The sequence below is a fragment of the Leopardus geoffroyi genome, chromosome D2 (assembly GCF_018350155.1).
Source record: "Leopardus geoffroyi isolate Oge1 chromosome D2, O.geoffroyi_Oge1_pat1.0, whole genome shotgun sequence".
Taxonomy (NCBI): domain Eukaryota; kingdom Metazoa; phylum Chordata; class Mammalia; order Carnivora; family Felidae; genus Leopardus; species Leopardus geoffroyi.
This window is the reverse complement of record NC_059334.1, coordinates 53,421,662-53,447,225: the sequence shown is the minus strand read 5'-3', so window position 1 is coordinate 53,447,225 and position 25,564 is coordinate 53,421,662. Positions and strand designations below refer to the sequence as shown.

At 41.8% G+C, this 25,564-nt stretch overlaps 1 long non-coding RNA gene across 1 annotated transcript; it reads left to right on the top strand.

Moving 5' to 3' along the window:
- The first annotated feature begins 1,155 nt into the window (after nt 1-1,155).
- Nucleotides 1,156-3,394, top strand: LOC123576832. The gene is made up of 2 exons (XR_006701604.1): nt 1,156-1,307; nt 3,103-3,394. It is a non-coding gene; the product is annotated as an uncharacterized LOC123576832 (long non-coding RNA).
- The last annotated feature ends 22,170 nt before the right edge of the window (nt 3,395-25,564 follow it).

Below are 25,564 nucleotides of genomic sequence, written 5' to 3'. Positions count from 1 at the left end.
CTCCGGTCACAAACGGGAGCTCCAAGAGACAGCATCCAAGGACAAGAGCTAAAGAGATAGCCAAAGAGCTCACCCCATGGGGCCAGGCAGAGAGGCAAAATCCACTGGATGAGAACCTCTGACACCAAGCCAAAGCCAGCTGGCACTGAATGGAAGGTGTTTGTGGCTCTGAAGTGATCTGAACAGCTGAGGTGGACTGTGGCTCACAGGGCATCTGCCACCTCAGAAGCCGGAAGGGAGGAAACCATCAAGGTAGGGAGCCATCAGTGAATAACCAGAGTATAAAAAAGCAATAAAGCATTATGCTTGTTTCAATTTCCTATTTAGAATGGTTTCAGACTTTCAAAAAGGAAAAGAAAAAACATTTACCTTCTTAAATTATAAAGTTTTTTAGGTGTAATTTAATTTCTTTCCAGTCATAGGTCTGTGAAAATTTGCATACTGCCATGATGCAAATAATTTTTTTTTTCAGAGCACCTCATTAGACTCCACTGGCTTGGAAGGATTTTATAAAATCAAGCCTATCCCTCTTCCTTTGACATATGATTTTGGTTAAATGATCATCATATCAGACAGTTGCTGCAAGATGGTACCCCCAACTCCCAAAACATTCGTCTGGGAGGAAGAAGTTCCCTTCCCCATTTCTATCCCCCGAAAGCTGTTTGTCTGAGCCCTCTAGGGCAGGCAGCCATCGCCCAGCGCAGCAGAGCAGGGTGAGAAGTCCTTTTTAGGCAAGATATTAAAAGGAGTTAGCTGAGCAGATCTAAAACCCTTGGTCAACAGGGCGGGGCCAGCCCCGGGGCAGAAGTATTACTTCACAGTTGCATCGGCTTCCTGTGGCTGCCAATAGAGGCGGCATCTGGCAGCCAGCCCACCGCAGAGAAGAGGGAACTCCGCAGAGAAGAAACTAGCAACGAGGCCCCAAAGGTGGAAGTGCAGCCTGAGAAACTTGAGCCAGCCCGGGACTGTGCCGGCCTTGCCACTCACTCTGCAGGGTGTGGCGTGCAGGACCCCTCCGGCTTCACAAGACTGATATGCCTCCTGTGGTGAGCACATTCCATATGCACTTTTCACACACTATTTCATCCCTATCATTTATTCCATATCATAAGGGTATTAGGCAGGTGCTGTAATTTTTCCATTTTTCAAACAGAGAAACGGAAGCCCAAGGAGGTGAAATAACTTGCCCCGGGATGCACAAGCAGGAAACAGAGGAGCCAGGATTCAAACCCCCTGTGTGGCCATCCCTGGAGCCCAGACTCTGACCGCAGCAACTTCAGCTTTCAAGTGAAAATCAAGATGATGAGGTAAAGGTTAGTGCTGCCTCCAACTGACACTGGGGATTGGAGCAATCTTGTCTCCTCCCTTGTAGGTAATATTTTGGGTTTCCTTCCTTGCACACAACCAGGCAAATGACTGCAATTCTAAAACGAGATAAATATAAAAACAAGAAGTGAAACACTACAGACACCTGAAACCCGACCATTTCTGCAAGCTCGAGCTAGCAGAGTCGCCTCGCAACAGAAATAGTTCTGTCCTGTTTAGATAGGCTTTGTTTTGCTACATGGCTGCATATGCAGTGAAGTGATATCAAGTCCTGAGGGTCCACTCCTTTGATGAGTTAAACACACAAAGGCCTACATTTTGATGTAATCTGATAGCATGTAGTTAAGTCCTAGACAAAGTGCAACTGTGAGGAAGTGATAAACCCAACTTCCTGCACAAAGCCGCCTGAGATAACACTTTCCATGGACTGGAGAAAAAAAGAGAGAGAGAGAGAGAGAGAGAGATGATTGCTACAGAATTTTAAAAGAACTATTCCATTCTTAACAAATAAACCCTTCTCCATGGGGCTCCAGCAACAGCTAAATAAAACTGACTGCAGTCAGGTGACTATGTAGTATTTCCACATATGACTTAATTCTCACTTTTATTCATAGACAGTGTCAATCACTGGAGATTCACTTGATTTTTTTCTCTTAAGAGTACTTTAGTTCAAACTCGAAATCTCAGGTATCTTCTTGGCCAGAACATCCCTGCAGTTGACCAAGAACTCAAATTGAGGGAATTGAGTTTGCATTAACTGGCTTAATGGTGTTCCCACTGAGTCATTAAAGAGGTTGAATCAGTCTGAATAAACACACATTGGAAGAGTTGTCAGATTATGGAAGGACCAATAACTATTTCCACAATGCCAAAACAAGGTCAGTCATGGTTTCACTAAGGGTTCTCAAGAATCATGTCCTATCTAAACAACCAATAAGGGCTGACTGTGCTGGGAATTTTCTGTGAATACATTTACTCCTTTACTAATATCGCAAATATTGTAGAGATTTTTATCTCACAATAGTCCCCAAAGAGCATCTACTATGTGCTAGGAAATACAATAGCAAACACAGAAAGAAACAGCCCCTTCCCTCAAAGACTAGTTAGGAAGATGAATAAAGTAAACATAGAAATATGTGTAAATCACAAATTTTATTGAGTGCTTTGACGAGAAAGGACAGGGTGGCCTGATTTCGGTTTTGGATGAGGTGATCACTTCCCTGATGATGTGATATTTAGGCCTGAATCATTCAAGCAGACCAAGAGGGAGGGAAGACAGTTTCGGCAGAGAAAACAGGCCATATCAAGGCCTTGAGTTGGCAAACAGCATGGTGCCTTCAGAAGCTAAAGGAAGGCCATGTGTCCAGAATAAATTAAATAAGGAGAGAGAGAGTCTGATATAATCCTGGAAAGCACAGAGGAGCCAGATCAGGCAAGGGCCTTGCAGGCCATGTAAAGAAGTTTGGCTTTATCGTGAGCATACTGGGGATTATTCCAGAAAACACTGCTGAACCTCTAATAGTGTTTTGTTTGTACATTGTTTACTAGGCAAGGCTCTCAGAGAAATGAAGCAGCCCTAACATTCTTTGGGGAATATCGTGAGATAAAAATCTCTACAAGTAATCTGGAGCATTAAAGGTATTCCCCTCAGTTCAGCCAGTTCAGCCAAGCCACAAACTGGGAGGGGGGAAAAATCAGAATGATAAAAAAAATTTAACAAACCACATGTCATTTTATTATTTTGATGATTATAGAGTCACATGGTTGTACATATAGATACACTGGCCATATGGACAAATCCTCTTGTTTTACAAAAGAAACTAAGGCCCAGAAATAGACTTTGGAGATTCCTTTGCTGCAGTCATTGGGATGGGAAAGTGAATGTCCTGCTGCTGAGAATATCACAATGGATCTGAAAAACTGGGCTTCCAACATGTAAAACCAGTTTCAAGTTTTCTTTCATTAGGGCTTCTTAATGTGTTGGTTTTATTCCACAATCAAGTGATGCTTTAAATCTTTCAGGCATAGGTTAATAAAAGTCATTTTTTCCTCTTGTGTCTATTTCCAAGCCCTGACCCCTCTGTTTCTGAGAACCTACTCTGCGTAAACCCCACTGGCTACCTGGCCCTCAACTGATGGGTTTTGAAGCACTGAGTATGATTAGAGGTTGCTTTTGATTCTGAGGTTTGTGACAAGGGATCCTGGCCCTCCTTCAGGTGAAGCTAGGGAATTTGCTGGTTTGAGATTGAATCAAGTTCTTAAAAAAAAGGATTGACACTTCAGGGCCAACCAGACATTGCCTTTGCTATTCTGATGACTTTCCACTTGGGGCTGAGTGGATTCCTGCTATGTAGTAGCATTTTGACCTCAGTACAGTTTCGTTTCGTTGACCTCAGAGAAAATCCTCTACCTCTCTGGGCCTCTACTTCTCTTCAGATGATGCCTAAGACACTTACATGTCCAACATTCTATATCTTGGCAAGACAAAAAAAAAAAAGTTTAGAATCTTGACAGAAAATGTCCTTAGCACCTCACTTCCTACAATAGAATGGAAAGAAGGAAGGAAGGAAGGAAGGAAGGAAGGACAGAAGAAGACTGGGGTTGGAGGAGAGAGAAGGAGGGAGGGAGAGAAGGAAAAGAAGGAAGAAGTCATTAGTGAACAAAACTAAGGAAGGAAAAAAGGCAAAAGCTGTGCTTTCCAGACCACTCTGCAACCTTAATAGAAATAGATTGGGCTTGAGTTGTGAATAAGTTATTGTTTATTTAGCCATCAAAACACAGCCCAGTGGAGTACACCTAAGCATCCTTTGCAGATTAAGATTCTGGATACCTATGCGTCAGCAACTTCTGTTTAAGAAAACAAATGAAGTTTCAGGAAAAAAATTGTTAGAGAAGAGTTATGCTTTTTTTTTTTTTTTTTTTTTTTTTTTTGAAATATTTCAGGGTTGCCTGGGTGGCTCAGCCTGTTAAGGACCGGACTCCAGTTCAGGTCATGATCTCACAGTTTATGAGTTCCAGCCCCGCATATGGCTCTCTGCTATCAGTGCGGAGCCCGCTTTGAATCCTCTGTCTCCCTCTCTCTCTGCTCCTCCCTTGCTCTCTCTCTCTCAAATAAACAAATATTTTTCTTAAAAAGAAAAATAAATAAGTTTGAAATGCCTTATATTGCAAAGATTTTGTAAATCATTGACATCTATGGAAATCACTTAGCCCAGAGGCTAGCACTTAGTAAGTACTCAGTAAATGTTATTTAATGCTATAATTCATACTACAGAGAACCAGAAAACTTGAAATCCAGACCTCTGAATGGATAGCTATGTGATTTAAGCAGGTGTCTCTGCCTCTCTAAGTCTGTTTTCCAAATCTGAAAGAAGAATGGATTGGATTCAATTGAATGAGGTGGCATACAGAACTTCTCTAGTTGCTATTCTCCAAGTCCATTTCAATTGTGTTAGGGCCCCCATGTTTCAATTGAAAATTAATATTTTAATGAAAATAATTTCTTTCTCACACCATATTGTAAAGCACCTGCATAACTTTGCAGAGCATTTCTCTTTCCTTCCCTAAGCAGATTCTGGAGCACTAAAATTAAAGACAAGTAAAGGGGATTAACATTTTCCTAAAAGGACCAATTGGAAGGGCAACTTCGGGGCACTAGTTAAAATGTCAGTCCCCTTAAGAAATGTCCAGTTAGGGAGTCTGGTCCTAGTACTGCACTGTAGTATTTGGAGGACTGTGAGAGTGGGGTCAAGCTCTGTTGGCTCTTAACTCCATCACAACATCTGCTCAAGACTCAGGACTTCCTAAAACTGGATTTTAAACACCCCTAAGAGACTGCCATTTCCCTGAGGGTTTCTCTTCAAGTAAAAATGTTTTTGCCTCCCAAATTGAGTCAACACATCTGTTCCTACCTATCTTAAAAGCTTCATCAATTCAATAATTGTCCAAAAGGAAGAGGGAAAAAAAAAAGCTATTGTGTGATGAAAACTTTTGGCAAATCTTATGAAAACACATTCTTAAAACATCTCTCATTTCTGAGAAACAAAGTAAAATGTATGAATTGTGTTTTGTTTCATGACGAACAAAATGATTCATTGCTACAATGAGGTATTTTGACCATATCTACATAAAACAAGTATGAACATTCAATTGAAAAAATAAAAATAACTCAATTAGAAAAATAAACTTTGAGTACCTCCTCTCTAAACGGCACTGAACTTGGCCTCAAAAAACTAGGCAGGTTGTCATGCTCAAGTTTAAGTTATTTAGGTGTTAGCGGTAGTTTCTATGCACTGAGAAGTTTCTTTACAGCTACTTCTCTGTGCTAACACAGTAGCCACCAGCCACATGTGGCTACTGAGTGCTTGAAATGTGGCTGGTTAAATTGAGATGTTTTATAAGAGTAAAATACACACTAGATTTAGAAGATTTAGGGGCACCTGGGTGGCTCAGTCGGTTAAGCGTCTGACTTCGGCTCAGGTCATGATCTCACGGTCCGTGAGTTCGAGCCCTGCGTCAGGCTCTGTGCTGACAGCTCAGAGCCTGGAGCCTGTTTCAGATTCTGTGTCTCCTTCTCTCTCTGACCCTCCCCTGTTCATGCTCTGTCTCTCCCTGTCTCAAAAATAAATAAACGTTAAAAAACAAAATTAAAAAAAAAAAAGAAAGTAGACATATGGTTTGGGGCGCCTGGGTGGCGCAGTCGGTTAAGCGTCCGACTTCAGCCAGGTCACGATCTCGCGGTCCGTGAGTTTGAGCCCCACGTCAGGCTCTGGGCTGATGGCTCAGAGCCTGGAGCCTGTTTCCGATTCTGTGTCTCCCTCTCTCTCTGCCCCTCCCCCGTTCATGCTCTGTCTCCCTCTGTCCCAAAAATAAACGTTGGAAAAAAAAAATTTTTTTTTTAAAAAGAAGATTTAGGGCAAAAAGAGAATGTAAAATGTCTCATTAATAATTTTACATTAATTATATATTAAAATGACACTATTTTGAATATGTTGGGTTAAAAATATTTTATTCACTTAGGGGCCCCTGGGTAACTCAGTGGGTTAAGCATCTGACTTTGGCTCAGGTTATGATCTCACAGTTTGTGTATTCGAGCCCCACGTCAGGCTCTGTGCTGGTGGTACAGAGCCTGCTGGGATTCTCTCTCTCTCTCTCTCTTCTCTCTGCCCTTTCCCACTTTCATTCTCTCTTGCTCTCAAAATAAATAAACTTAATAAAATATATGTACATATATACATATATGTATAATTGTGTGTATATGTATATACATATATACATATATATGTATGTGTATGTGTATATATATATACATATACACACACAATTCACTTAAATTCATCTGTTTCTTTTCACCTTTTTAACATACCTATTAGAAAAATCTAAAATCTCAGGCGCCTGGGTGGCTCAGTCAGTTAAACATCCAACTCTTGATTTCAGCTGACATCATGATCTCTCGGTTCATGAGTTCAAATCCCACATCCCTCCGTGCTGACAGCACAGAGCCTGCTTGGGATTCTCTTTCTCTCCTTCTCTCTCTCTCTCTCTCTCTGCTGCTCCCCAGCTCACACGCACGCGGGCACTCCCTCTCAAAATAAATAAATGAACTTTAAAAATATGAAAACAATTCTTAAAGTATATAATGAAAAAATACTCACCCTCACTTATAATTAAAGAAATATAATTAAGACAAAGTAAGGCAAGTATTTAAAAGTTTCATAATACCTACTGTTGATGTGGATGAAGGGAAACAGCATTTTCATATGCTATTCGTGGGAGTATAAATTGGTACAAGCTCTTTAAAGGGCAACTCAGCAATAGCTATCAAAATTTACAGTGTACGTACCCTTTTTTCCATTTCAGGAATTTTACCCTCAGTTATACTGATACATTGATGCAAATCTTGTGATAGCAAAAGACTACAAATGATCTAAAGGTCCATAAATAGGAAACTGGCTAAATGTTTTGGTATATTCATACACTGGAATACTCTATTGCCAGTAAAAAATGATGATGGTCTCGATATTATTAGTAGTAGCATTAAGAATTATAATATTAAGAAATATTAAATGTAAAAGCACAGTGCAGGAATTCGTTATTTACTCAGAATTATTTGAGACTATATTTTCTGCCAACAAAATGGAAGTTTAAAATAATCACTAAATTGAATTACAGAAAAAAGTTATATTTTTTCTTCACCAGCTGAACTGGGGAGACTAAACATTTATACTTACTACATTTGTGTTTATAGAGGTCTTTCTGGAATCAGGACAGATCGAAGAGGACTAGGACCAGAAGATATCTCATGTAAGGGCAAGGCACATGGTAGACACTCAATAAATGCTTGTTGTCATTATTAGTCATAAAAACTCAAGCTAAAAGAGATGCAAACTATACAAAGCTAGTGATGGCAGAAAAAAAAAAAGAGGAGAGAACCATGTGATAGCTAGAGAAAAAGTAGAGCTGGCGACTGAGAGTGGGTAGGAGCTAGTAAACTGGAGCAAGCCTTCAGGACAATATCCAAAGTGGCTGGAGGAGCCAGGTGGATGATGGAGCCCATCTCTGAGTCAAGACATTTAGGAGAATGTGCAGCTTTGAGGAAAAGATAAATTCACTTTGGGACTTATAAATTTAGACAGCCTTGTGAATCTCCAAATATATCCGCTGGGTAATTGGATCCATCTCTCCAGGATTCAGTGGGAGAGGATTAAGTTAGAGTATCTATCTTCTGTGATGAAAATGGAAATAAGAGATGAAGATGAAACAGAGATGAGAGATGGGTTGAAGATGAAAGATGGTGATGGAGAGGAGAGAGGAGAGCTAGGGATGAAGAAGAAGGATGGGGATGAAGATGAATGTGAAAGGAGAGATTCGAGAGATGGAGACCAAGATGAGAGGCGGAGATGGAGATGAGAGTTGGAGGTGGAGATGAGAGATGGAGATGAGAGATGAGAGACGGAGATGGAGGTGGAGATGAGAGATGGAGAAGTAGGAGGCTGGGGAAGGGAAAAGGGGAGATAGAGATATTGGAGATGGACATAGAGATGAGGAGACAGAGACAGAGAAAGACAGAGAATCCCAGCAGCTCATATGTTGTGTGAATGGCCAGGCAACTTCTCAAAATGGCCCAACCACTTGTTGGCGGGACACCGCCGACTACATTTAACTTGAGTGAAGCCTCAAATGGCCATCCCACAGTGTGGGTGCTTGCCTTAGTGGCACTATTTCTCAGGGCTAGTAAATTCAAGTTTGGAAGAGAGGATAATCATTCTTTTCACAAATCTTTACTAAGCACCCCCCCCTCCCCGGCACTGTACTAGGTGCTGAAGTTAATAGTGGTTGTAGTGATTTCAAATTATATCTACAAATTGTTTTACAATTATCTCCTCAAATGATAAAGCTATGAATGTGGGCCTCTTCCCTTGAATGTGGGCCAAATTTAGTGACTTGATTTTAACAAACAAAATGTTACACTATGACTTCTGAGACTAGGTCATAAAAGGCAATGTGGCTTCCTCCTTGATCTCTCTTGGATCACTCATTCTTGGGAAAACCAGCCACCAAGTCATGAGGACACTGGAGCGGCCCTATGGAAAGGTCCATGTGGTGAGGAACTGAAGCCTTCCACCATCAGCCATGTAAGGGAACCAACCTGGAAGGGGATCCTCCAGTTTCAGTGAAGCCTTTAGATGACTGCAACCGCAGAAACATTTTGACTGCAACTTCATAAGAGATCCCAAGCCACAGCCACCTAGTCAAGCTGCTCCCAAATTCCTGATCACAGAATCTGTAAGATAATAAATACCTATTGTTGCTTTAAGCCAGGAAGTTTTGGGGTAATTTGCTACCTAGCAATAGAAAAAGTGGTAGACAAGACAAACATGGTCCCTTCCCTCATTCTGGGAGCTGGTAATAACCTATTATTGCACAAATGTAGAAACAACGTGAGTCAACTCATGCCAGCAAACCTGTACAAATTTTATAATGTTCCATCAATATGGAATGTTAAAAGGAGATTTGTTATGTTGTTATATTACTGTGACCAGGATATCAATTTGGAGTCTGCTTTGTCACCCAAAGGGACAGCATGTCTTCATGACATGATCATTGTAGAGATGGTGGCAAATGATGGTGGGCTCTGGGGCTGTTAGATCTAGTGGATTCAGGTCAGAGAAAGTGCAATGGCAAACCAACCCCCATGCAAACCATGGTAAATGGAGAGCAGAGGCCAAGAGCCTCACTGAGAAAACTGGTCTACATCACCCCAGCCTCCTATAGGTCTTCCTGCCTCTAGTATCAATACTCTCCAGTGCACCTCACGTGGGAAACCAGAAGATTCTTCTTCAATCGCTGCTTCATTATGTAGCCTTCTCCTCTACACACACACAAATCTTAGCTAGGTTCCCACTCCTACAGGTAAAGTATCTCAGCCTGGCATTTACGGCTCTCCTCAGTCTGGCTCCAGCTCACCTTTTCATGATTCCCCTATTTATACCCCATCTTTAGATAAACTGAAAATCCTGAAGTTCTCCCAATGTGTCTTGATTTTCAGGCTTCAAACCTTTTGTCAAGTCATTCTCTCAACCTGGAAGCCCATTCCACCCCTCATCCACCTCACTGTATGCTAGCTATCCAACAAAGATGTTCTTAAATGCTTCTCCATGAAATAGTCTCTGATCCCTTTAGCTCGTAGAGTATTTCCCTCTTCTGGATGCATCATTAATGGCATTGGTAGGATATAAGTCCTTTTCTGTCTACACTATAATCACACACATATATATTACACACATATATGTGTAGCTCATCACCCCTACCAAGCTTCTTATAAGCTTCATCTTTGTATCAACTTGGTCCTAAGCTTCCTCTTTTCACCCTCTCCTCTCTCCTTAAATGATCCATGACATATAACTTCATCCATCATCTATATACTAGATATCTCCAGCCCTGACCTCTTGTCTGTCTTACAGACCTCTACTTATACCTGCTATGTAACATACTCTCATGGGTGTCTCAAGGCTCTTCACAGTCAACATGATCAGTGGAAACTCATAGTGCCCCCACCCAACTCAGGACTCCTCTATGTTTCCTTTCTCAGTAAATGCCATCCAACACCCAACCAGCCATCCAATTCTGCAAGCCAGAATCTAGGGGTCCTCTTTGAACTCTCCCAACTGTCAACCTCTGTGTCTAATCCATCACTAGGTCTTATTGATCTTACCTTCTAAATAGTATTCAAATCCCAAACTTTCCTCCATCTCCACTGACACCCCCTGAATCCAAGCTATCATCAGTCCTCACCTTGTCCACCATCTTCTATCTGGTATCCTAACCAGCCTCCCCACGTCAACTCTAGCCTCACAACTCCAATCCATTCTAGGTCATATGAATAGAATGGCATTTGGGTTTTAAAACTCAAATCTGTCCAGGTCATTGCTAAAGGTTTAAAACCTTCAATGACTTTCCATTGTTCTTAAGACAAACATCCAAATCCTTAATATAAACTAACCACAGGGCCCTCCATCATCTGGCCCATTTACCTCTCCAGCCTAATTTTGTGTTCAATATTTCAGTCACAGGGGACTACTTTCAGTTCCTCAAAAGTGCTCCGCTCTCTACAGCCTTTACACATGCTGTTTCTTCTCATTCCATCTACCACTTGTGTCTAATAAAACTCCTGTTCATCCTTCTTTTTTATTATTATTATTTTTTTTTATTATTTTAGAAAGAGAAAGAGAGCACACAAGCGGGGGAGAGGGGCAGAGAAAAAGAGAGAGAGAATCTTTAAGCAGGCTCCACACTCAGCTCAGTGCAGAGCTGGACTCAGGGCTCAGCCACACAACCATGAGATCAAGACCTGAGACGAAATTGAGTCGGACGTTCAACCACCTGAGCCACCCAGGTGCCCCTCCTGTTCATCCTTCTAATCTTAGCTCAGACCTCAGCTCCTCAGAGAAACCTCCCCAGCCAGATCTGGTCCCTCATTTACATGTTCTCATTGTTCCCTGTATTTCCTTTATTGTATTTATATTGCTTATAATTACATTTTTTTTTTATTATTTGAGGGCAGAAATCATACTTGTTTTATTCTTTTACATTTTATCTCCAGCACATAAAGAGAATAGGAGCTACTCAACCAAATTTGCTTTAAAAATATTAAAGGAAGAAATGAAGGAAGGAAGTAAAAAATTCAAGTAATCACTGACAAAATCTAGATAGACCAAAGTTCATCAAAATATATCTATGGACATATGTATTTCATTGCCAATATCTTGAATATACATTAAGTTTTCTTGAAACCTAAATTTTCATATTTTTCTCTATTTTATATTTGTATCAATTAGCATTTTACATGGCTGAAAATAACTGACCGCAGTTAAACAAACAGAGTTTTCATTTTTCTCTCCTAATAGAAGGTTTGAAGCAGGGCTAAAACAACTGGTAAAAGTCGTCAGCAAGGGCGCCTGAGTAGCTCAGTCGGTTAAGCATCCAACTTTGGCTAGGTCATGATCTCACGGTTGGTGGGTTTGAGCCCGACAGCTCAGAGCCTGGAACCACCTTTGGATTCTGTGTCTCCCTCTCTCTCTGCCCATCTCCTGCTTTCTCTCTCTCTCTCTCTCTCTCTCTCTCTCTCTCAAAAATAAAAAATAAAAATAAAAAGAAGTCAGCAAAATCACAGGCTCTTCTAACTTCTTTCTCTGCCACTCTTAGAGACTAACTTTCTTCCTCAGCATTAAAAGCTAGGCTGTTGCCCCTCCAATATGCTATTCATACTCCAGGCAGAAAAAGGGGAAAGATAAAGGGCAAAATGTGTGTGTCAACTGGACTCATCTCTCTTTATCAAGAAAACAAAAAATGGCTTTCCTGGAAGCCCCACACAGGAAACTTTTACCTATATCTCAACCCCAGACTGGGGTTGTGGCCACTCTAGCTACAAATGAGTTGGGGAAGGTATGTGTTCTTAAACAGACATACTGTCTGACGCACAACTGTAAGTATAATAATGAGGAATAAGGGGACACTGGAGATAGGAAGGCCACCCAAGAGTGTCTGTCACACTACTGCCACAAACAATCAGACTAACTGGATTCCAAGGCTTGGACTCAATCTCAGAAGCCTAGACGAAAGTGATCTTTTTCAAGTTGAAATTTTGAGAAAAGAAATTCAGGCTCTGCATATATGCTGCTAAGCTTGTATGGATCAAAAATGAAAAATTCTATCAAATACGTAGTTGTTTTTATCTATGTAATACTAAATCTATCCGCTTAAGCAAACACCTGGAATAATCTTTCCTCCTTAAAATGCTATTCTTACCACTGTATATTCTTTTTTTGAGAGAGACACAGCATGCACAAGTGGGAGAGGGAGAAAGAGAATTGCCCTTGTATGTTCTTAATTAAAAAATTAACTTTGAAGAAGTTAAGTCACTATCAAAACTGAGGCCTGCAATTAAAGCCTGCTGCCATTATGCAGTTTCATTCACACCTTTCATGCGGATATTTAGGTTCTGAGGGAGCAAATGAGACTCTCCACACATCCATTAAATGAAAAATGTAGAATAAGCATGTAGCCAATTCAGCTGTAGTTAAAACCTAGGAAATCAGAAGGCTAAGTAAGAAGAATGAAGAATGCAAGGGATTTATAGGGGCACCTGGGTGGCTCAGTTGGCGAAGTATCCAACTCTTGATCTTGGCTCAGGTCATGGTCTCACGGTTCATGAGACTGAGCTCTGCATCAGGCTCTGCGCTGACAGTGTGGAGCCTGCTTGGGATTCTCTCTCTCCCTCTCTCTTTGCCCCTCCCCCACTTGCATGTGCACAGTCTCTCTCAAAATAAATAAATAAATTTTAAAAAGAAAGAATGCAAGGGATTTATAGAGTGATTGAGCCCATTCTAGACAGAGTTTAGAATGAGGAAAGCAGAGTGATCTGTGGGGAGAGGTTTCCTCAACAGGGAAATGATATGTTTGGTAACTCAGAGGCAAGGACAGATGAAGTATGGAACATAAGCAACAAGAATATAACAAACAGGATATGCTTACTATGTGAAGGAATCTCTTTTTCAGTTAGTATCACTGCCTTTAATTAGTTCAATTCAACAAACATTTATTGACCAACACCTACGTGCCAGAAATTCTGGGAAAGGCTGGTATTCTTCCCTGCCCTGCTGGGCAAGAAAAAAAATATTATTGCTAGATGGAATTTTGGAGGGCACATATTTCTAATTTCCCACTTTAAAGATAAGAATATTGGGACACCTGGGTGGCTCAGTCAGTCGAGTGTCAGACTCAACTGTGGCTCAGGTCATGATCTCACTGGTTAGGAGATCAAGCCCTGAGTCGGGCCCAAAGTGACGGCATGTAGCCTGCTTGGGATTCTTTCTCCCTCTCTCTCCATCCCGTCCTTACTTGCATGTGTACATGCACATGCTCTCTCTCTCAAAATAAATAGATAAATAAGGTTTTTTTTAATAATCAAAAATAAATTAAATTAAATTAAATTAAATTACCAAATAGGGGCTCCTGGATGGTTCAGTCAGTTGAGTGTCCAACTTTGGCTCAGGTCATGATCTCATGGTTCATGAGTTCAAGCCCCAGATGGGGCTCGCTGCTGTCAGCACATAGCCTGCTTTGGATCCTCTGTCCCCCTCTCTCTCTGCCCTTCCCCTGCTCATGCTCTCTCTCAAAAATAAATAAACACAAAATAAAATAAAATAAAATAAAATAAAATAAAATAAAATAAAATAAAATAAAATAAAATAAAACAAAACAAATATAAGAATACTAAAGTCCAGGGGCAGCTGGGTGCCTCACCCTACTTCAGCTCATGCTGTCGAAGATCATTGGTTCAAGCCGTGCGTCAGGCTCTGTGCTTTCTGTGCAGAGCCCACTTCGGATCCTCTGTCTCCCTCTCTCTCTGCAACTCCCTCACTAGCTCTCTCTCTATCAAAAATAAATAAACATTAAAAAAAAGAATATGAGGGTCCAGAAAAATTAAATGACTCCCCATCATCACTATTTAGTCAACAGAAAGCCACGGCTAAATCTAGGGTCTTCAGAGTCTCACCCAAACAAAATCCTTAAGACCTAGAGAGAGGCAATCTTCATGTCAGGGCAACTTCTCACTTTCAGAGACAATGGGGTTTTGTTGTTGCTGTTTTGTTTCTTTCTTACAAATAATTTACCACTTTCAAAGGCATGCCATTCAAAACTTCTCCCTCATTCTCAAAGTTGCCAGGCTATTTTTCTTCATCGTCGTCAAGCATATTCAGCAAGCTTGGGTGAACCTACCCAATGCTGACCACACTTCTCTCCCCCCTTCCTTCTCTCCCACACCACTTCCTCTGTCTTCCCTCCCTACCCTTCAGCACCTCCATGCACACCCGTTAGGTTGATCTACACTTGTTAATTAGTGGTTTCAAGATGCTGTGATGTTATATCAGAGGCTATGTCTCCCAACTACTTTTGAGAGCTCCAGAAAAACAAACTCAAGGCTTGGAATGAGAAGAACCTGGATTACAACTGGAGCTCTGCCATTTACTGTGTAGCCTTTGGTAAACTGTTTAACATCATTAAGACTCAGGCTCTTTGTGTGTTTAATGAGGAAAACCATACCTAATTCATAAGGATGATGCAAGTATTTCATGAGATAATGCCCCACAAGCACTGAATGGTATGAAGCTACACACTGGTATAAAATCAGGGCTCGATACATGTTATCACTTTTTTATTTGTTCCCACCCTCCCCTCTCTCCAAGGAATGCCTAACCTGTGTCATTGGTCAGACTTAGGTTCAAATCTTAGCTCTCTCACTGACCAGCTATACAACAGTGAGTGATTCTCATGACCTCTCTGAGCCTCCTAGAACAAAGTCTGGCTTGGTGGGCCATATCCAATATTTTCTGACTGAATAAGCTACAGATTCCTTATAAATAACACAGAGATAATAAGCCTCACCTCACAGGATTGTTGGATGAGCTAAATGAGATCATGTAAAGCAAAGTATCTGCCACGTTCCCTTCTTCAGCTTAATTGATGAACTGATTACCTTGGAAGGGGATGGATTCATTGGATGCTAGATCAAGAGTCTTTAATTCACATGATCTATTATTATTTATCTGTATTTCTTTGTTTCCCTCAATAGTTCTTGGGGGAGGGTATGGTAAGGACACATAATACCTCTCTTCATCTGAATTGTAGGTCAACTGAGAAATAAGACAAAGGACAATCAGATAAGGTTCAAAGTATCCCCTCTATGAAGCCGATATGGAAACTGGATTTATGTGAAGCAAGAGGCCCCCTTGCATTGAACCTGTTAGGCTGCCTTACCTACTCAGGAGCACTGGACCACCATGGGCCTCCCCACCCTCACCCCATAGTGGAGACCTGCTCCTGGAGGAGTAGATCAAAGTGTATAGTCTCTACAGGCAGATTGCAACCCAAAGAAAGAATGAGAACAAGAAGATATGCCCTCGCAGGCTCCTTTCCTCTCCCATTCAAGTAACTCACTCCATCTCCCCAGGGGAGGAGTGAAAGTGGGGCAGAGGCCAAGAGTATTTGGGGAAAACCTCTTGTCCTGGAAATAAAAAGTCAGCAAGAAGCATTCCAGGCATCTGCCACCTAACAAACTCTATATGCAAAATGGGTTGCATAGGCCTCCTCAGTCCCTCTGCCCTACCGCAAGAATTCGAGCGTACCTGGAATAGAGGTGAAGAGCCCAGCCTGGAGGCAGGCTGCCTAGTTTTGAATCCAGGCTCTGTCACTTACTAGTTCTGTTTCCTCTAGCAAGTTATGTACTCTTCCTGGGCCTCCATCTGGTCATCTATAAAGTGCAGGAATTGACAGGATGGCTGTGAGGATTAGATGAAAGGTCTATGAAGCGCCCCAAACACGAAGGGATAAGAGCAGAACAAGTGAAGTTATTATTACTGGTGAGTTTCTTATAAAAGCTGTAGGCTCCTTAGAGTAAAAGGTGAAATAAAATACCATGCCGCTCAAGAATTGCAAGCCAACTATCGAATAAATCTCCCACAAACCCAAAGCAAAAAATAATTACAGTCAACTCCCGATCATACTTGTGATCTTAGGACCATGAAAACCATCTCCCAGTGACATTACCTCCTGCCCCAACTTCCCTCTTCATTCTGTTAAACCCAAGTCTCTTTGATCCCTTCCAAATTGAATTACACACAACTTTCTTGTCTTAGTCCTTTTAAATTACAGTCCTCCCTTATGGACATCTGTGAGGAGACTGTCAAAGAGAAAAATCCTACGAGATTTTGTATATTCTTAGGTCAGAGTTCTGGCTGAGGTCGGCAGAGATAAAAAGGTGTTGGTTTGGGGTTTGTGACATAAGTGTGAGTCGTAGTTGCACTAAAGAAGAGTGGTCAGTTAGCTGCACTAGCCAAGAAGGATTCCTGGGAATCAGTTATACACGAGGAGGGCAGTGGGTATTCAAGGAAGGAAAGCTGAGAAAGATTCTAAATTGGAAGAGACTGGAAATATTTTACAGAAGTCTGAAATTTGTGTGGTGGGTGCTCTGGTCAGGATAAAGACCACAAATCTGACTGAATAGATCTCTTCTCCTAAAACAGAAAAGCATACAATGGTGGTCATATGTGTAGTTTTGGAGTCAAACAGACCAGGGTTTAAGCCCCATTTTTACCCACTTCTTTGTTACATGACCTTGAGTAACTAACTCAAATATCAGTGTCCCTATGTATAAAACTGAGATAATAGCACCCGCCTTAGGAGACTATGAAGAGAATTAAATAAAAGCAATGTGTATAAAATTCTCAGTACAGGGCCCTGCACATACCGTGTCCATTAAAGTTGTTAATACTATCATACACAATAGCAAAAAAACAGGTAAGGGGCTAATATCCAAAATATACAAAGAACTCCTACAACTCAATAACAAAGAGACAATCTATTTAAAAATAGGCAGGGGAACTAAATAAGCTTTTTTCCCAAAGAAGACATCCAAATGCCCAATAACTGCTTGAAAAATGCTCACCATCACTAATATTCAGGGAAATGTAAATCAAAACCAGCATGAGAGATCACGTCACGCCTGTTAGAAAGGTTATCATCAAGGAGACAAGAGATAACAAGTGTTGGCGAGGATGTGGAGAAAAGGAAGCCTTGTGCATGGTTTGTGGGAACGTAACTTGGTAACAGCCACTGTGGAAAACAGGATGGAGGTTCCTCAAAAAATTAAAAATAGAACTACTATGTGATCTAGCAATTCCACTTCTGGGTGTATAGCCAAAGGAAACAAAAATGGTATTGAAGAGTTACACGCAGTGCTATTCACAATAGCCAACGTATGGAAATAGCCCAAGTATCTGCCAGAAGATGAATGGATAAAGAAGATGTGGTGTCTATACACACTGGAATATTATTCAGCCATGAGAAAGAAGGAACTCCTGCCATTTGTGACAATATGGCTGCACCTTGAGGACACTGTGAGGTAAGTCAGAAATACTGTATGGTATCACATGTCTGTGATACGAGCCACGCTCATAAAAACAGAGTATAGAGTGGTTGTGACCAGGGCCTGAGGGATGGGGAAATAGTTAAGATGTTGTTTAAGGGTACAAACCTGCAGCTAGTAAATTAGTCCTGGAGAGGGGCGCCTGGGTGGCGCAGTCGGTTGGGCGTCCGACTTCAGCCAGGTCACGATCTCGCGGTCCGTGAGTTCGAGCCCCGCGTCAGGCTCAGGGCTGATGGCTCAGAGCCTGGAGCCTGTTTCCGATTCTGTGTCTCTCTCTCTCTCTCTCTCTCTCTCTCTCTCTCTGCCCCTCCCCCGTTCATGCTCTGTCTCTCTCTGTCCCAAAAATAAATAAACGTTGAAAAAAAAAATTAAAAAAAAAAAAATTAGTCCTGGAGATCTAATGTACAGTATGGTGATTATAGAGAACAGTACTGTATTAGAAGTATCACACTTGCTAAGAGACTAGATCTTTTTTAAAAGTTTGTTTATTTTTTTATTTATTTATTTACTTTGAGAGAGAGAGAGAGAGAGAGAGAGAGAGAGTGTGTGTGTGTGTGTGTGTGTGTGTGTATGCAAGTGAGCAAGGAAGGGGCAGAGAGAGAGACAGAATCCCAAGCAGGCTTCCCATTGTCAGCACGGAGCCCCACATGGCCTGATCCCAGGAACCGTGAGATCATGACCTGAGCTGAAATCAAGAGTCAGGTGCTTAACCAACTGAGTCACCCAGGTGCCCTCCTAAGAGATTGGATCTTAATTATTCTCACCACAAAAAAAAATAATAATTATATGATATCATAGAGGTTTTAGCTAATACTACAATGGCAAATATATTGCAATATATAAATATATCAGATTAACATGTATATCTTAAATTTATACAATGTTACATACATATCAATTAAATTTCAAGTTTTTAAATGGAAAACCTCTGGGTTAATTCATAGACAGTTTTGTAATTATTATTTTCTTCATCATTATGATGAGATTATCCACTTAACTTTATAAATTAAATACAAGAGGGGAGTCTGGGTGGCTCAGTCAGTTAAGCATCTGACTTCAGCTCAGGTCATGATCTCATGGTTTGTGGGTTCAAGCCCCACATCGGGCTCTGTGCTAACAGCCCAGAGCCTGGAGCCTGCTTCAGATTCTGTGTCTCCCTCTCTCTCTGCCCCACCCCCACTTGCACTCTGTCTCTCTCTGTCTCAAAAATGAATAAACATTTAAAAAATTAAAAAGAAAGGAAGGAAGGAAGGAAGGAAGGAAGGAAGAAAGAAAGTGTAAGAAATGAACCAAGGGGCTCCTGGGTGGCTCAGTCAGTTTTGTCTTGATTTCAGGCCAGGTCATGATGCCAGGGTGTGAGATCAAGCCCTGCATCCATCTCCATGCTGAGCACGAACCCTGCTTAAGATTCTCTCTCTCTCCTTCTGCCCCTCTCCTTTGCTCAAGCACTCTGTCTCTTGCTCTAAAATTAAAAATTAAAAGAAAAAGAAATGAACCAATAATTGAAACTATTACCAATTCTTTCCATTATTTCCAGTTACATGCTGGCAGGAAGCTCCTTGTTTTCTTTTTTGCAAGTAATCTCTACCTCTGACATGGGGCTCAAACTCAGGACCCTGAGGATCCAGAATCACATGCTCTACTGACTGAGCCAGCCAGGCATCCCTGGCAGGAAGTTTCTTAAATCACAATATATACCCTATAAATCTTATGCTTTTAACCACTATGCATTTTTCCTATATTGAAACAATACTTGCATTCTTACTGCCATCAAAACGTCAACGCCTTTGGGTGATAATCGTATGTCAATGGAGGTTCATCAATTCTAACAAATGGACCACTCAGGTGGGGGATGTTGATACTGAGGGAAACCATGCGTGTGTGGGGGCAGAAGGTATACATATGGGAAGTCTCTGTACCTTCAGTTCAATTTTGCTGTGAACCTAAAACTGCTCTAAGAAGTAATGTCTATTCAAAAACAAAAAAAAGGGGCACCTGGGTAGCTCAGTCGGTTAAGTGATGACTCTTGATTTCAGCTCAGGTCATGATCTCACAGTTGGTGGGTTCGAGCCCTGAGCCAGTCCAGCTCTGTTCTGATAGCATGGAGCCTGCCTGGGATTCTCTCCCTCTCTCTCTCTGCCCCTCCTTGGCTCACAAGTGTGTGCTTGCTCTCTCTCTCACTCTCTCTCTCTAAATAAATATTTTTTAAAAATAAAAACAAGAACAAAAACCTGAAGTTGTTTCAAATTCCATCAAGTGAGTCAATGGGAGACATGCCCAGGACAAATCTCCTGAAATCTCCTGAAACTTCAATTTGGCACAACAGTTCTAACTCTCCCTTCCCATTCTTTTCTCAGCTCTACCAACAGGGCCACCTTGGGCTTACGTGATGCCTCTGTGGGTCTGCAGTGGGAAGGATGGGAGAAGAAGAAGGCACCCTTCTTTAGGGATGAATAGCCTCAGGCCAGAGTCTCATCTTGGCAAGTGGGGCTCGGGCTGGATTCAGCTCCAACTGGCCTCCTCAACCAAGTGTCTTTGTGCAGGACACTAACTGCATAACAGTACACAGCAGCCCTATTTAGCCATTGGAATAATTTTGAATTCTGTATCTTATCCTTCCTCTGCCCAATCAGAAATGAAAGCAGTATTTCTTCGGGTAGTTATGAGCAGAGGGAAAGAAAAAAGTAAATGAGGGTCCCGCAGAAAAGACTGAACAGTGCCATTAACTCTTGCGAACGCTTAGCATCAAGATGCTTCATCTTAACGTTGGAGGACCTGGACTTGACTCTGCTCCACAAAAGCAAAGGAAGGACAGTATGTTTTTTTTTCTCACTATTATTTTCCCAGCCCTCAAAACAGTGCTTGGTAAATAAAAAAGGATTCAATAAATATTTATTGGCTGAGTTGATGTTTTTATAGGGATACGATAAAGCCAACTGCTGTGTTCCTTTCACAGACATGAGAATAATTCCCTTACAGCTTAGGCACAATAAAAATGCTTCAAACATTTTAAAAGTCTGTAGGAATCAAGAAGGAAGGCAGGTGGGACAGACGTATACTTGATAAAGCCTGCAGCAAGCAGTTTACTAGTTGAGAATCTGGGCTTTGGAGTCAGAGGCTAGATTCTAACCCCAGCTTTTCCATCCATTGAGTTGGGGACACTGCACAAAGTGATCTTAACTGCCTCAGTTTCCTCATCTCTAAAATGGGGATAATAATGCTCAGTTAGCAGGATTGTTAAGAGGATTAAATAATACTACACATTAGAAACATCTAATACAGTTACCAGCACAGAGTAAACACTCAGTAAATGACAGCTATCATTAATGTTTCTGCATCTTCAGAAGGCTACGAAAAAAGTAAAGTAAAAGAGGGTAAAACTGTGCAAACATGGCAAAACCTTGACAGTTGGTGAATCTAGGTGATGCGTAAAGGGGTTCGATGCATTGGTGCTACTTTTATGTACATTTGAGATTTTTCTACAAATTTCTTAAAGTTAAAAAGCAGAAAATACACAAAGACACAACTGCTTCCCACTAACCAAATATTCAGTCAAGACAGCATTTACTCCCTCAGTAAAGCAAACACCATGTGCAGGATATCCCATCCCATCTGTGTGGGATGCTGGAGTCCCTGCCCTCAGAGAGCTTAGAGTCTAGTTGGAGACAGACATTAAGCACACAGTCACATAAATAAATACATAACCACAAGTTAAGAAAATGCTTCACAGGAAATGATGGGGCTGTGGAGAGGTTATAGACGGACGAAGTTGACAGAAGGAAGTCAGGAAGGCCCCTCTGAGGAAGTAATATGTAAACAAAGACCTGAGTTGCTTAGCTGGATAAAGGAAGGAGTTAGCACTCAGGTGGTGATGCCACCATGGGCATAGGTCCCAAGGAGGAAAGGCCAGTGTGGCTGGAGCACAATGCAAGGAAAAATGTGGTTCGAGGTGGGGACTAGACAACTGGACAGGGCTTTGGAGGCCCTGTTGGAGCTTTGGGTCTTGGTCCTCTGTGTATTAGGAAACCTCAAAAGGGACTGACAGCCGTCCAGTCACTCGGTAGCACTTGCTGCCTCTGGGGACGGGAACTGGGAGATTAGATAAGAGACACTGAAGAGAGGGGCGCCTGGGTGGCTCAGTCGGTTGAGCTTCCGACTTCACCTCAGGTCATGATCTCATGGTCTGTGAGTTCGAGCCCCGCGTTGGGCTCTGTGCTGACAGCTCGGAGCCTGGAGCCTGTTTCAGATTCTGTGTCTCCCTCTCTCTCTGACCTCCCCTGTTCATCCTCTGTCTTTCTCTGCCTCAAAAATAAATAAACGTTAAAAAAAAAATTTTTTTTTAAAAAAAGAGAGACATTGAAGAGAAACAATGTCCACTATATATGCTCTTCTGTACTGTTGATGGTTTTCTATTAAAAACAAATCAAGCCATGAACTTAAGAGGAAAAATATCCCCCACCCTCAAAGGAGAAAGTATCTAAATCACACATGAACACACACAACATTAGGTTACACAGCAACAGAGGCGAAGACAGGCCACAGGCCGACAACAGATTTCAGCCCGCACAAAAGCTTTCCCATTGATTGTTTGATTTCAGGTTTCCGCGCATTTTCCAGTAGTGCAGCCCTTCAGAAGCCCCAGGCAGGGTGGTTCCCAGACAGAACCCTGTAGTTTTGAGAGCCCTTTAAGGCTGTGGCTCACGGAGCACTACCCAGGAGAGAGTACCAGGAGAGCGTATTCAGGCAGGCACAGCATGGTTGACTGGCTCCTGGGTGGTTTTCAAAAGCCCTTGAGAGTCCTTGCTCCAGGCTCAGGGAGGGCGTTTAGAGCAAAGTACAGATGATACTTATGGTCAGTGGTCAAAGAGGGGCCTCCTGGTGCCCTGTCTATAGGAACTGACATGCCGCTCTTTGCAAAACGTAGGAGCTTGTTAAAGCAGACAGCAGCTGATACACGGTTCATTTGGTGAACGCTGGCCTTCACCGTGGCCTCTCCTTTCCTCCCTCCTTCTCATCCTGTCCAACCAATCATCTGATTACAGTTCTCTTGAAGATAGTCTTTGTGACCTGCAAGAGTATGGTTCACAATTTACAAACAGTGGATTTTGCTACGCAGTGGCATTGCCAGTTATATTTTTCTTTCTTGTTTTTAATTTTTCTCCAATAAACATGCTTACTTTTATAGTACACAAGGGCATGTGGAAACCTCCTCTGATGTTTGCACCAAGTCACTGGAAACTACTGCTACCTCCTGGTGCTTTTGTATTAGAAATACAAAATGAACAAAAACAGGGTTTTTAGGACAGGTCCAGGGATAGGTCCTGCCAAGACTCTGGGCTGATGTCCATACTTTTTTTTTCCCTCCCACATTCCTCAAGGATCAAAGGTTCAACGTATTTCTCGATTCCCCAGCCCTACATTCCCCACACCCACCCTATTCTCCTAACACCTGCAAGCTGGGGCACCCTCTTGAACCATATTCTTCACTTCAGCTGCCTTTATAAATGAACTTTCTAAACTTAGGAAAGCAATACTCCACACCGCTAAGCAGAGGCAGTTTCACTAAGACAGATGGAAACAAAGAAATGGGACCACACTCACTTGAAGATTTGCATAGGCCCAGACACTGAAAGCTGGGGCCTCTAGAATTCAGCCAAGTTGTTCTTACGACTCCTGAAAAGTCACCTCTCCTCTTGGTCCACAGCCCCATTCAGTGATCCTCTACCCATTTAGGACGGAAGCTGAATGAATAAGGGCTAAGTGCCCACCCCAGGGTCAGATTGCCTGGGTTCAAATCCACATGCGACCAGTTCAGCTCTGGACACCGGAACAAATCACTTCACTAAACTTCTATTTCCTCATCTGTAAAATGTGGGTGACATCTGAATTAAATAAGATAATGGGTGTGATGCTGAGCAAGCATTGAATAGATGTGAACTTTTTTCTTTCACTATACTCGCTGTGTTGTACTTTTCATCTCCATGACTGATTTATTTTATAACTGGAAGGTTGTATCTCTTAACATCCTTTATCTATTTCACCCATGTCTCCAGTCACCTCCCCTCTGGCAGCCACCAGTTAGTATTTAAGAGTCTGTTTGGTTTTTTTTGTTTGTTTATTCATTTGTTTTGTTTTTTAGATTTCACATATAAAATGAAATCATATAGTATTTTTATTTCTCGGGTTGATTTATTTCATTTATTCATTTACTATCCTCTAAGTCCATCCATGTTGTTACAAACGGCAAGATCTCATTTTTTACTACTAATATTCCATTGTATACATATGCCGCATCGTCTTTGCCCATTCATCCGTGGATGGACGCTTGGCTTGCTTCCATATCATGGCTATTATGAATTATGCTGCATAAATATAGAGGTGCATATATCTTTTCAAGTTAGTGTTTTCATTTTCTTTGAGTAAATACACAGTAGTGAAATGGATCACATGTTATTGCTATTTTTATTTTTTTGAGGAAACTCCATACTATTCTCCACAGTGGTTGTACCAGTTTGCACTCCCACTGACAGTGCACAAGGGGCTCCCTTTTCTCCACATCCTCGCCAATACTTATTATTTCTTGGGGCGTCTGGGGGACTCAGTCGGTTGAGCATTCGACTTTGGCTCAGGTCATGATTTGCGGTTTGTGAGTCTGAGCCCCGCATCAGGCTTTGTGCTGACACCTCAGAGCCTGGAGCCTGCTTCGGATTCTGTGTCTCCTTCTCTGCCCCTTCCCTGCTCATGCTCTGTGTCTCTCTCTCTCAAAAAATAAAATAAAATGTTAATAAAATGAATTAAAAAGTACTTATTTCTTATCTTTTTAGTACTAGCCATTCTGACAGGTGTGAGGTGATATCACCGTGTGGTTTTGATTTATATTTCCCTGATGATGAGTGATGTTGAGCATCTTTTCATGTGTCTCCTGGCCATCTGTATGTCTTCTTTGGGTCTATTAGGGTCCTCTGTCCATGGACGTGAGCTCCTTTAAATTTCAGCAATTCTGCCACTTCTTCCTGCTGCCTCCCACCCCATTTAAATTGCTATTATTTAGACACTTTTTTAAAATATTTATTTATTTATTTATTTTGAGAGAGAAAGAGGGTGACTGGGGGAGGGGCAGAGAGAAAGGGAGCGAATCCCAAGCAGGCTCCAGACTCAGCACGGAGCCCAACACAGGGCTCTATCTCATGACCTCAAGATCACGACCTGAGCCGATATCAAGAGTTGGATGCTCAACCAACTGAGCCACCCAGGCGCACCTAGACATTTATTTTAAATTAAAGAACATTCATTTGGGGTGCCTGGGTGGCTCAGTCAGTTAAGCATCCGACTTCCACTCAGGTCATGATCTCGTAGTTCGTGGGTTCAAGCCCTGCGTCGGGCTCTGTGCTGACAGCTCGGAGCCTGGAGCCTGCTTCAGATTCTGTGTCTCCCTCTCTCTCTGCCCCTCCCCTGCTCATGCTCTGTCTCTCTCTGTCTCTCAAAAATAAATAAATGTAAAAAAAAAATTTTTTTAAGAACATTCATTTTTATTTCTGAATAATTTGAGGACTTTTGTCTAGACTGCCTCTGAGATGTCACAAACCTAAGGGAGAAAGAATTCCCTTTAGCAAGCTGTTATCAATCAATTGTTTAGTACAGTGTTCTGTGTGTGGAAGAAGGAAGAGCAGGAGAAGAAGACAGTGTGGACTGAAGGTCTCTACATAGAAAGATCAGAGGAAGGAGCCATCCAGGTGAGAAAGGGCCCTTTGG